Below are 13265 nucleotides of genomic sequence, written 5' to 3'. Positions count from 1 at the left end.
TATAAAGGAAAAGCATTTTCAGAGAGCAATCACGCTGTGTTTATGTAGAAAAAGCGATTAGGTTTATGAGCAATCTAATTACCTATTCGCCTAAAACGCTATATAAAATAAAGTTTATTTAGAGATGAATGATCAGTGTCACAGTTTAAATAATTTTCGTAGGAGGGCTTGGACAGATTCCAAGTGCATTTTTGCAATTTACGTTGTAATACAGTTTAGAATACAGTTAGTCTAAGCTTTATCAGCTTTATTTATGGGTTGCAATTTAGAAAAAGTCAAAAACAGCACTCAAAATGCAATTTAGAGCTTTCTGGCAAGAGGAGACACCCAAATTATAATGTAACATGCCACTGTTTGTGCATGAACAAAGTTATACTGCAATTTTCCTTAGATACGCGATTAAAAAAAATAAATTTTTTGAATCCCCGGCGGAACACACTCCATAAGAATCAGCGCTTTTATACAGTATATCGCCTTTAAACGCATATATTTAAACACGCGTCTACGATTTAAATCAAAACGCGATTCAAATCAATATAAATGTTTATTTTGTAACGCATAGGTGACTATTCATTGTTATTAAAAAGACTTAAATTCGATCATGTTGTGATATGTAGAAATATAAATTTGTTTGGTGCGAGTGAGGTTTTATTTAATCTCTGACCAAGAGAAACGTTTCATTTTTTCAAAGAAATGTTTGTTAAAAAATAAAGTCATAGTACCATGGGATTCAATCACAGACCATGTGACATGGGAGTCAAGAAACTAATACACAGCGCCACCAGATTTGATAACGCTATAAAAACGCTATAAAATAATGTGACTAGGCACAGAACAAGTTTACAGCACAGTACAATAATAAATGCTGACCATGACTTTAGAAGCATAAATTACCTTACACTCAATTTAAACACAAGCTGTCTTTAGCCCTCTAAGCTGGTTCATACAGAAACGTAGAGATCCAGGCTCAGAACACACAGCTTCATTAGCGAATACATATGCAGAACTAGAGAAGATGTTTTACAGAGGATGGATTTTTAGAAACATCCCATCAGTGACATCACTGAAGTCAACTCCTAGGTACTGTAACTGTCGTGTGGATAGTTTCACAAGAATCAGACAAAGGTTTAAGCATCGCTTGTTCTAGATAAAACTGCAAAAAAAAAACAACAACCCATAATGTACTTCTTTGCGGCTCTGTTTGCCCAAATCATATATTCTCATCGTGAAATTTAGAAAATAATATTATGTAACCAAAATCCGCAATATGGAAACAGAACCTGTGTAATTGTTGATAGATGATGTACTCGTAACATTTTTACAAGACGAACTACAACATTTAAAAAATGACTTGTATGTACTTGATATCTCTAATCAATCCACGGCGACATTGTTAAAGCAGAGTCCCAGCACAAAACGAAACTAAAACGCCCTGGGCATATCGTTTCGCGCTTCTTATTAGTTTCTCAAAAGTAATTTGACCGTATGAAATGCATAATATAAACCTAGAAACATATACGTGAGCAGTATTTACGTACTGTAGTATCGGTGTTAAGACAAACCTCTCAAATACTGTAAATCAGGTTAAAAATATCTCAAAATACCGATTCTGGTCATAATGAAACCATGTTTCGTGTATGTTTTCTTTAAAGTACCGAGACCAGCCATATACTGTATGTTTATGTTCCAAAATTAATATCGTTTATGGCCTTCACACGCGTTGCAGTATGCTCCTATTCTTTTTATGCTCAGCTACTAAGATTTCCCTTCAGTGGTAAAATTAGATATGAATATTCAATACTTAAACGGGCACAGTTAAGACATTAAATATACATATACATACTGTACAGTATACAGTACAGTTTTTATACGGTAATATGTTAATGTTCCTAAATCAATCTCTTTTATGAGCATGTGAAAGGCATGGTGAATCGATTCTCAAAAATTACTGTACTTTGCATGATTGGAAACAAATGCGTGATTGTGAAATGCTGTGGTGTTATTTTTACAAAGACGGTCAATGAAAGAAAGAATGTTGACCAGGGCAATACTTTGAGTTTACACTTACAGCTTGTCCAAGGTCATTCATTATTAATACTATTAGTAATATCTCTCGTTGTTTTCAAAATGACCTCTGTTGTCGGGTGCAGTTGAAGTGGAATTGGCCTGACTGCACAGGAAAGTACAGAATGATAAAATGTTTCTACGGCTCAAAATGTCCCTTTAGACCCTCGTCACGTCTCTGTTAAGAGCGGGTAGGTAGAGAGCTTTTACAGATGCTCTGTTGTAGTGTCTCCCCAGTGGGCAAAAGATGTACTGTAGAATATACGTTGATTAAACACATACCTTAGACATATAAATGTGGTCCGTAATGGGTCTAGAATGAAATTCTAATATACGTATATCATTATACGTCAATTAGACATCTCTGATTATACAGTATGTCCATTATACATAAATGGTTGGAGTTCTATTATACGGATACATTTAGAGGACTGTTATACCTATGTAGTTAAAGGTCTATTATACATCAAAGATAGGTCTTATAGGTGTAGAAACTAGTAAATCAAGCAAATGATTTGGTTTAGAAATTTATTCTGAAAATATACAATTATTCACACCTGAAAAATATGTAGTTCAAATAATGCATTTTATACAATATTGTAATAAACATGATAATCATCATAAAAACACAACTAGTAAACTTCAGCTACAAATTATAGTAACATGGGAATATATATAGTAATGACAAACACAAACTAATTACATTAACATGCTAATATTTAACTTAAAACCACATTTCGATTCAAATATAAGTTTTAAAAATTACAACTTCTATATTTCCACTAAAATATTATTAATGTAGCACAAACACTACTTTCTAATAAAGACAGAATGAAACTGTTCTGTGTCTCATGGTGATCCTCCTCTCGATACGAATGAAATGTTTAATATGATCCCTCGAGAAAAAAAGGTGTCAATATCCGCCTGGAACGATTGATGCCCCATCAAACATTTTGTAATATCCCCGGAAGTTCATACTTTAGAAACCTGATTCGTGGCTTAAATTCAAGGTAAACAGTATTCCCCACTTCCCTTCGATAGCTCAGTTGGTAGAGCGGAGGACTGTAGTGGAAATGGTGAGGCATCCTTAGGTTGCTGGTTTGACTCCAGCTCGAAGAAAGGTGCTTCTTGTGAACTTTAATCAAACAGTTAAAATAGCAAATCTTTTTCACTCAGACGTTGATCAAAAGGTCAATAAACCACGAAGCAGAGGCTCTTGTTCCGAATTAAACTCCCGTCTGAATGTCTTGTTTTGGCCAAAATCTGATCTTTGAATTAAGGGACTACTCTGTCTGCTTTGTAATTCAAAAGTATATACAAATGTCACGTTTTTTTTTTGTAGATATAAAGGTGTTCTCTGTTTTCAAAGGAAAGGATATGTACTTAATTGGCTTTATGATTTGGTATTGATTTTGTATCGTTATATTATTAAGTTTGTGTTTTTTGTGTTTCTAACGTACAAAGGCAAACAAGGCACACATCTGTTTATACCAGCGGTGAATTGTACGTTTTTATTTACAAGCTACTGTGCACTTTTGGGAGTATAACAGGTTCGATATAAAGTGGCAAAAATATAAAAAGGGAAAATACCCCAGTCTGCGTGTAAAGCCCTCACTGTGACTGTTGTTTTATTGTTAAATTCGGCGTACTGTGCACGAAATGTTGCAGAAACACAATCTGATATTTTAATAATCATTATTTTAATAATTTGATAAGTATGAGGCCCCGGATCCAAATATTCAGTTCTGTTTTTTTTAAGTGATATCTTCCCTTCCTCTCGTGGAAATCACACGATGTGAGCAATTGTTTTTTGTTCTTTTTTTTTTCACGTTGTGATCCGAAGAGCCTCAGACGCCCAGTCTGACAGTAACCAAAGCAGAATGGATTCTGCTGGGAGCCGGACTGAGAGTACCATCTACAGCTGCTGGATGGTACTCTGCGTCCTGCTGCTCCAGCAATTATTTTGACGAAAGACAGATTACTTGTGCGCTTTTAACCTTCTCGCAGCTACAGGCGAGATATGAAGGCACGTGCTGGTACACCTTCTCTAACTTTCACAATCGCGATAAACTTTTTTTTTAAAAGACCTTTGAAAAACTAGATATAGATATAGATAAAGATAAAACTAGATAAAAAAACATCCCTTCCCTTTTTCCCTTATCATCAAGTAGAAATAAAACATATCATTCCATTTAAGAGCCACAGGCAGGATGGCTGGTGGTCCAAGGCTTTGCGTTCAGGTTGTAGTTTCCCCTAGAGATATTTGTTCATATCCCACTTCTGACAAAGAAGTTAGAGTGGAAACGATAACATCCTTAAGTAAAAAACATCTCACATTTCATGTGTTTAATGTTAAGTGTCTTGGTGGTTGATGGCTCTTTTCTCTTGCAGGGTGATGGCAAAATTCTTGAGAGAGGGAGTCTCCTACGTAAGACTGCTCTTTGTCAAGAGTGGAGACAACAGGAACAGACTTCAAACCGACATTAATTACTGAGAGCAGGCGAAAACGTCTTTTGAAATGAGGAAATGTCTGCTGACAGTAAACAGAGCTCACGCTGAGCTGCGGACAAGCGCTCCTCGTTAGTACAGTGCTGAGTACCCCTGCTTGTTGCGCGGGAGACCGGGGTACGTTTCTGTGACAGGGCGCTGGTTTAATTTTTTTTTAATAGATGAATCATATTCAAATGTTAAACAACTGAGCAGCTTATTGCTGTAGACCAGGATGGCCGAGTGGTTAAGGCGTTGAACTTAAGATCCAATGGACGAAAGTCCACGTGGGTTCGATCCCCACTCCTGGTAGTGTCGTACTAAGTTTGAAGTGACAGAACACTTTGATGATTTACACTCTATTTAAATATGAATTCACTAAATTTCAGTTCAGTTCTCTTCACTCCCACTCCCTGGCATTACTGAACTCTCACTATCGCATACTGAAGGCTTTACATCCATTAGCTGTGATACAGCTCCCAATAAAGACAGAATCAAACAGTTTGTTCTGTCTCGCATGGTGATCCTCTTCTCGATCCAAATGAAATGTTTAATATGATGCCTCGAGAAAAAAAAAGGAGTGAATTTCCGCCTGTAATGATTGATGCCCCCTCAAACATTTTGTAACATCCCCGGAAGTTTATACAGTAGAATCCTGGTTTGTGGCTTAAATTCAAGGTAAACAAGACTAAGGAAACGAGTTGGAAACTTGATGTCGAACTGGAATTTAATCACCGGAATATTTCACTACATTGGGCAATATGTGCCAGAGAGGAGCACTTTAGATCCCTTCGATAGCTCAGTTGGTAGCGTGGCGGACTGTATTAAAAACAGTTAGGAATCCTCAAGTCGCTGTTTTCACTCCAGCTCGAAGGAAGGTGCTTTTGTGAACTTTAATCAAAGAGTTAAAATAGCGAATCTTTTTCGCTCAGACGTTGATCAAAAGCTCAATAAACGATGAAGCAGAGGCTTAGCTAACATCTAATTGTCTTGTTTTGGCCAAGATCTTTGAATTAAGGGACTACTCTGTCTGATTTGTAATTCAAAAGTATATACAAATGTCACTGTTTTCAAAGGATAGGTACTTAATTGGCTTTATGATTTGGTATTGATTTTGTATCGTTATATTATTAGGTTTGTGCTTTCTGTGTTTTTATCATATTGTGAACTTCTTTTTTAAACAAATGCTTACAAAGGCAAACACAGCACACATCTGTTTATACCAGCGATGAATTGTACATTTTTATTAAGTACAATCTACTGTATTTTTAGAAAAAATGGCGTACTGTGCACGATATGTTGCAGAAACACAACCTAATATTTTCATAATTATTATTTTAATCATTTGCAAGTATGAGGTCCCGGATCCAAATCTTCAGTTCTGATTTTTTTTTGTGATATCTTCTCTTCCTCTCGTGGAAATCACAAGATGTGAGCAAATGTTTTTTGTTCTTTTTTTTTTCACGTTGCGATCCAAAGAGCCTCAGACGCACAGTCTGACAGTAACCAAACCAGAATGGATTCTGCTGGGAGCCGGACTGAGCTCATTCTCACTCCCTGTGCTGAAAACAGAATTATCTCTTCCCCGAACATCGTCTACAGCTGCTAGATATTTCTCTGCGTCCTACTGCTCCAGCAATTCCTTTGACCAAAGACAGATCACTTGTGCGCTTTTAACCTTCTTGCAGCTACAGGCTCTTTGATGGTTCATGCTGATCATCCTGTGGATCCAAAAGAAAATTTTAAAGCTGATACATTTTCGATTGTAATTTGCATCTAGCTACAACGTCCCTGGAAAAGAGATTGTATGAGTTGCGTGCAATCGGTATCTTTTACTTGACGTATGGTAGTAGAAATAGTTTGAATAATGTTTTCTAAAGAAGATTGTATTGCCAGGACCTGCCTTTAGCGCTCAGTAGCGATTTCGCTGTTGATATAGATGGAGAAGAAATGTAAGATGAATGGATGATCTAAGCTAAAATAGCCCTAACACCCCTCCTGTAGCAGTGTTTGTATTCATAGCAAGTAATATTCTTTTACAAACCCGACCGTTGCTTTTGCATTAAGTGTTATGTAACCATTAGCGGTTTCGGTAGCTTCTGAAGAGCGCACTTTTCCAAACTGAAGCCTGTAAGAACATTATTCAAGATGCACCATGGCCCAGAATCGTGCATCGGGACAAGGATTAACATCAATTGAAAGTACTCCCAAATAAAAGATTTGACCGAAAAATTAAAAGAGTAGGCAAGTATTAAAACAACACCATAACTTCCAAACTCTTTCCTGGTTCAGGCCATGTAAAATGACATCATCAGTGGAGTCATGCCGAGGTTGTGAGTTTAAGCCTCACCTGGAGCAGCCTGGTTTTCTGTCTTGACAGGTAAACAGTGTTTTGTGTTATTTGCTAAATGGAGAGAGGATTCTGTGTTAATTGTGCTCCTCCTGGAAGAGGTCAAGATGAGATGTTCACGAGGCTGGTGGTAAATATCCTATCCAGGAATATTTTTTGTTCTTTAATGGGGAATATCGAATATCCGGGCTGTATATCGGGGCTGTAGGGGGTCAGATCTATAGATGTAGTAAACACATTAGTGGAGACGGTGTGTGTGCTCTCTGTGAGAGAGCCTGGCGGGAAGAATAATCTGTGGTCTGGGAAGAAGAGACCCTCGTTGGAAGAGCGGCGCTCCTCACAGGAGAGAATGAAAAAAATCTTTTCCAGGGACGCTGATTTTTCTCTTTGGGGGAATTAAAAGCACTTGTGGCGAGTGACCTCGTGGCGCAACGGTAGCGTGTCTGACTCCAGATTAGAAAGTTGTGTGTTCAACTCACGTCGAGGTCAGCTGATATGTTTGCAGGTGCTGCTGGTGCCGAACCCGGAAATTATACCACGCAGTTGGGTTTTATCTGTACACCACTTAAGTAATCTGAATGAAATAACAGAGCAGTACAGAACACCCAGTCAGGAGCTTATGCAGCGAATCATCTTGAACACGACAAGAGAAAAGGCACACTGCACAAAAAGCCTGATTTAAATCACAAAACCCCGGTAGAAGTCGAATCGACAATCTTATAAAACGAAATCAGACGCGTTATCCATTAAACCACTAGCCCGTCACGTAAATGAATTGCACCATGGTGAGTTCTGCGCCGCTACTAGTAATACCCCACCCCCATCTTAAATTCTAAGTGAGAAACGTGTTTTCTACATTTTTGTCAGTTTTAAAACTAGGAGTATACGGCACTCTGCACAGTGTACGAAGTAAATTATTTTCGCAGTAATTAATTAATTTATTATATTTATTAATAAAATAATAAAATAAATTTACTTCGTACACTATGCAGAGTGCCGTATACTCCTAGTTGCGGCACAAACGATATATACAGTAAAAAGCCTCAGGCACTGTGTTAGATGTGTTTTCGACGTTATATATGCGTTTATTAATGTCGTCAATTTTACGGTTGCAATTCGACGTTGATTATACGTCGCAACGACGTATATATACGTATAGCCGTATTTTCGCTGTGAATATACCTATATTCGACGAATCACCGCCCACTGGGAATAGGTTTATTCCATGCTGAAAAGAGAAGAGAGAAAACATCACGTTTCAGCTGTGAAACCTTCTTCAGGTTTGTTTTCTCTCTTCTCTTTTCAGCATGGAATAAACCTACAGTATTACTTGTTCCTTTGCAGATTCGAATGCTGACGTAGCTACCCACCTGAGTATATTAAACGTTTCATCTATATGATTAACATAATGTTCTCCTGAATAACTACTCGAAAAAAGCCGCAGCTCAGGTGTTAGAGAGATTTGAAATCGGATCGGTGGATTTAGAGTACAGACTGCGAACTGACAGCTGACACAGTTCTTTTATAGAACCGTTTTGATTTTCTCTACTTTGTCCCCATAACGTCATTGTCCTGCTCGCAGCCGAGCCCGACACACGGTACCGTCTGGTTTCTGTCGCTGGGCGGGTCTGTGTGGGTTCTAATGCCCCAGTATTATGACGGGGACACTGGACTGTAAACAGGTGCCGTCCTTTGGCTGAGACGTAAAACCGAGGTCCTGACTCTGTGGTCATTAAAAATCCCAGGTCGTCTCTCGAAAGCGTAGGGGTGTAACCCCGGCATCCTGGCCAAATTACCCATTGACCCTTACCACTCATGGCCTCCTAATAATCCCCATCTCTGAACTGGCTTCATCACTCTGCTCTCCTCCCCACTAATAGCTGATGTGTGGTGAGTGTTCTGGCGCACTAGGGGAGTCCCCATTACCTGTAAAGCGCTTTGAGTGGAGTGTCCAGAAAAGCGCTATATAAGTTTAAACAAATGTAATAAAAATATAATGTTTGATTAATGTAAAAACTGATAAAGCTAATGCTTTTTCAGGGCTATATCTACTTTTTTTAAAAAAGAGAAGTCTGTCACGATTGTGAAATTTGGAGAACATGCACCAGCGGGTGCTTTCACATCTCCAGCTTCAGTCTCGCCTGTAGCTGCAAGAAGGTTAAAAGCGCACAAGTGATCTGTCTTTGGTCAAAGGAATTGCTTGAGCAGTAGGACGCAGAGCAATATCTAGCAGCTGTAGACGATGTTCAGGGAAGAGATAATTCTGTTTTCAGCACAGGGAGTGAGAATGAGCTCAGTCCGGCTCCCAGCAGAATCCATCCTGGTTTGGTTACTGTTGACTGTGCGTCTGAGGCTCTTTGGATCACAACGTGGAAAAAAAACAATTGTTCACATCGTGTGACTTCCACGAGAGGAAGGGAAGATATCATTTTTAAAAATATCAGGACTGATGATTTGGATCCGGGGCCTCATACTTATCCAATTATTAAAATAATAGTTATTAAAATATCAGATTGTGTTTCTGCAACATTTTGTGCACAGTACACCGTCTTTATCTAAAAATAAAACAGTCACAACGAGGCCTTTACACGCAGTCTGGGGTATTTTTCCCTTTTATATTTTTTGCCACTTTATATCGAACCTGTTATACTCCCAAAAGTGCACAGTAGACTGTACTTAATAAAAATGTACAATTCACCACTGGTATAAACAGATGTGTGCCTTGTCTGCCTTTGTAAGCATTTGTTTAAAAAATAAGTTCACAATACGATAAAAACACAGAAAGCACAAACTTAATAATACAACGATACAAAATCAATACCAAATCATAAAGCCAATTAAGTAGCTATCCTTTGAAAACAGAGAGAACCTTTATATCTACAAAAAACTTGACATTTGTATGTATTTTTGAATTACAAAGCAGACAGAGTTGTCCCTTAATTGAAAGATCAGATCTTGGCCAAAACAAGACAATCACAGATCGACATCGTTTCCCACTCGTTTCCTTAGTCTTTCTTACCTTGAATTTAACCCACGAACCAGGATTCTTCTGTATAAACTTCCGGGGATATTACAAAATCTTTGATGAGGCATCAATCATTCCAGGCGGAAATGGACTCATTTTTTTTCTCAGGGGATCATATTAAACATTTCATTTGGATCGAGAAGAGGATCATGAGGAACAAAACTAAGTTTCATTATGTGTTTATTAGAAGCTTTATCACAGATAATGCATGTAAAGCCTTTAGTATGCGACAGTGAAAGTTCAGTTATGCCGGGGAGTGAAGAGAACTGAAATTGAGTAAATTCATATTTAAATAGATTGCAAATCTTCTAAGTGTTCTGTCACTGCAAAATTACAGGAGTCTACCAGCTGCCAGACGTGCTTGTTTTGGGACTATTTCCAATAAGTATCACATTAGTAGTTGTGTGTCCTTACTGGTATCTTTTAAACTGTGAGGGACAAACGAGACAGAGACACAGTCATAATCCTATTTTACAGTGTCCTGCATTTTAATTTACTGATCAGATAAATTGAAATGTTCTGATTCAGAACCCCTGCAGTTCGTACTAATTAGAACTCAACAATGCTCCTGAGTCCTGAGCACTACACTGAGCACACGTTCAGCTGGGCTCTGACTTTGTTCAGCATGACATGTTGTTGCATTTGAGCTCAGAGCTGGGGATGATCTCCATATTCTACCACACTAACTAGTCCGAAACTTAGAACACAGTACACACTTTTTAAGTGAAGTCAGGTTGTTAAAAAATTAAACCAGCGCCCTGTCACAGAAACGTACCCCAGTCTCCCGCGCAACAAGCGGGGGTACTCAGCACTGTACTAACGAGGAGCACTTGTTTGCAGCTTAGCGTGAGCTCTGTTTACTGTCAGCAGACATTTCCTCATTTCAAAAGACGTTTTCACCTGCTCTCAGCATTTTATAGACGGTCATAAACGCTCAAGAAGTAATTCATTTCAGTTTGAAGTCTGTTTCTGTTGTCTCCGCGCCTGATGAAGAAAAGCCGTGCGTGTGAGACTCCCTCTCTGAAGACGTTTGCCGTCACCCTGCAAGAGAGAAGATCCATCAATCACCGAGGCAACCACTGAGACAATTAACATTAAACACGTGAAATGAGAGATGTTTTCTCCCTAGGGATTTTATCGTTTCTACTCTAACTTCTTTGTCAGAAGTGGAATTTCAACAAACGTCTCAAGGAGAAACTGCAACCTGAATGCTACGCCTTAGACCACCAACCATCCTGCCTGGGGCTTTTATATGGAATTATATTTTATTTTTTTCTACTTGTTGAAAAGAAAAAAGTGAAATCATGTAATTAGGGAAATGTCTTTTGTTCATAGGGAAAACTAGTACGAGCACATGTAAAGTTTAGAGCAGCGCTCAATAAAAACGATCAGAAACCGAAAGCGCTTCTTATGCGGATCAATATATTCCGATACCGCTGGTTCTGCAGAAGAAATAAGAATAGCCGAACTCCAAGCACTGTGTTGGCATTAATGGCTAATCTGGCTGCAGCTGCTGTAAGACCTAATCCGTCAGCACAGAAAGTTGTAGGAGGTCAGACTGGTTGGCACTGTCTAAATAACAGTGTGCGAATTTAAGCTTATGTATTACTATATACAATGTAATACATGCTCTAAAAGCGTTAATCCTGCACTGGCTGCTATTTGAAACGCCTTCATCAAAGACGCGAATTAGAGATTTATGCAGCTGGCTTTTATGCTTCACAATACATTGCAATCAGGAAAATAAACCAATTAGAATAATGCAAAACAACGTCTGTTCTTAAAAATGATAGCTGTTTTACACTGACGTCGCTCTTTATGAGATAATCCAGATTGTGAAGACAACTGCATCCTAGCAGATCAAAATATTACACAAAGGCTGTAAAGCACACTCTGAATCGATCCGAAAATTTGATTTCCGCGAACCGTTTAGGCTCCAACAGGGAACTTGGCGCTTCTCCTGCAAAGCATTTACTTTACTGGTGCTTTTAACAGACCGTTTTATTTAGCTCGTCAAGATGGCTGAGTGGTCTAAGGCGCCAAATTCAAGAACTCTTGTCTTTCCTTGCTTGGGTGTCCCGGTCCTCTGACTAGACGCGTGGGTTCATATCCCACTCCTTACAGCTACTATCTTGCATGTTTCCCGACTGTTGTGCTCGCTAACACGGAAAAATGGAGAAACCAGTTTGCGGGCACATGATAGGCAGGGAAATGCTTCGTGAACTCTTCAATGTGATCAGCAGAAAGTCAAGTAGGCTTCGAATTCTGCCTTAAGAACTGTTTGGGCTGCCTGTAATCTGGAAAGATTTACTCCAAGGTATGCATTCAAATGTGAAAGACCGCAATAAAAAAAAAAAACAGAAGAAGATTTATTAAAACATTGTTTTCCTTGCAGTTTCTCCTGTATTTCACTAAATGTGGCATTGTGAAATCAACCTGTAGCCCTACGGAATGCAGTCACTCTCCCAGTGACAGCGGCAGGAGCCGAGACGATTACAGTATATCAGAGCTCGAACAGAGTTCGAAAATCTAGGCAAAGTGATTCATAGAACATTTGTATTAAACTTTCCTATGTGCCTGGCCTTACTGAAGTATTTGTAGCTGTATTTCATCTTCTGTCTATTTCTATACTTTACAGTAGATAGTGTTTAGCCAGAGAAGAGAGATACAAGCGCTATACTCCCACAGTAACCGTCGATTCCAATAACCTTAACTAAAGCAGGAAGATCAGTTTCTGCTCGACACAGCTGTTTTCTGAACTGCAAATCTCCAACACAGACTGGAGGGGCTGTGTGTCTAGGCTGAGCGGTTATATGAGAAAAGACTCAGCGAGCTGCAGGTGCGGCTCATTACTCTGCGCTCCCCATGCGGAATGCGCGCGTCCTCCCTCCTTTATTACCTTCATACACTCCTCTCAAACCACAGCAAACTCGGTGAACATTTGTTGGGTCTTTCTTTCCGAGATCACAGGCAGAAACAAACACGCTGAAAACAGGAAGGTATTTCTGATCGTAGGCGAAGATGCGCAAAAGTAAATCCCCTAAAATCCAATAAAGTCCTGTCACGTCCAGGTACTATTCTGATGTATCTGAATAGTTATGGCAATGTTGTTACAAAAAAAGAGACAAATTAACTTTTTTATTTCATTCGAGCTGTAAATTTGAAAATGTTTTATTTTCAATTATCTAAATAATACAAAACACAATCACTCATCGCAAGCGTCTGACCATTGATATTCCGGAAGTATAAGCCCGCACACAGGCATTGCGAAATCACACGCTCACAAGCAATTCAACGAATATGATGCTTTTCAGGGGCCGAATATTAGACACGAGTCAT

The 13265-nt window shown here is 38.8% G+C and overlaps 3 non-coding genes across 3 annotated transcripts; all 3 read left to right on the top strand.

The window, feature by feature from the left end:
- The first annotated feature begins 3095 nt into the window (after positions 1-3095).
- Positions 3096-3183, top strand: trnay-gua (transfer RNA tyrosine (anticodon GUA)). Its single transcript is given in 2 exon segments — positions 3096-3132; positions 3148-3183. It is a non-coding gene; the product is annotated as a tRNA-Tyr (tRNA).
- A 1597-nt stretch (positions 3184-4780) lies between these two features.
- Positions 4781-4863, top strand: trnal-uaa (transfer RNA leucine (anticodon UAA)). The gene has a single exon. It is a non-coding gene; the product is annotated as a tRNA-Leu (tRNA).
- A 2455-nt stretch (positions 4864-7318) lies between these two features.
- trnaw-cca (transfer RNA tryptophan (anticodon CCA)) lies at positions 7319-7390 on the top strand. The gene has a single exon. It is a non-coding gene; the product is annotated as a tRNA-Trp (tRNA).
- The last annotated feature ends 5875 nt before the right edge of the window (positions 7391-13265 follow it).

The sequence above is a fragment of the Atractosteus spatula genome (genome assembly GCF_055471065.1).
Source record: "Atractosteus spatula isolate fAtrSpa1 chromosome 10 unlocalized genomic scaffold, fAtrSpa1.hap1 SUPER_10_unloc_3, whole genome shotgun sequence".
Lineage (NCBI taxonomy): Eukaryota > Metazoa > Chordata > Actinopteri > Semionotiformes > Lepisosteidae > Atractosteus > Atractosteus spatula.
This window is presented reverse-complemented; position numbering and strand designations above follow the sequence as displayed.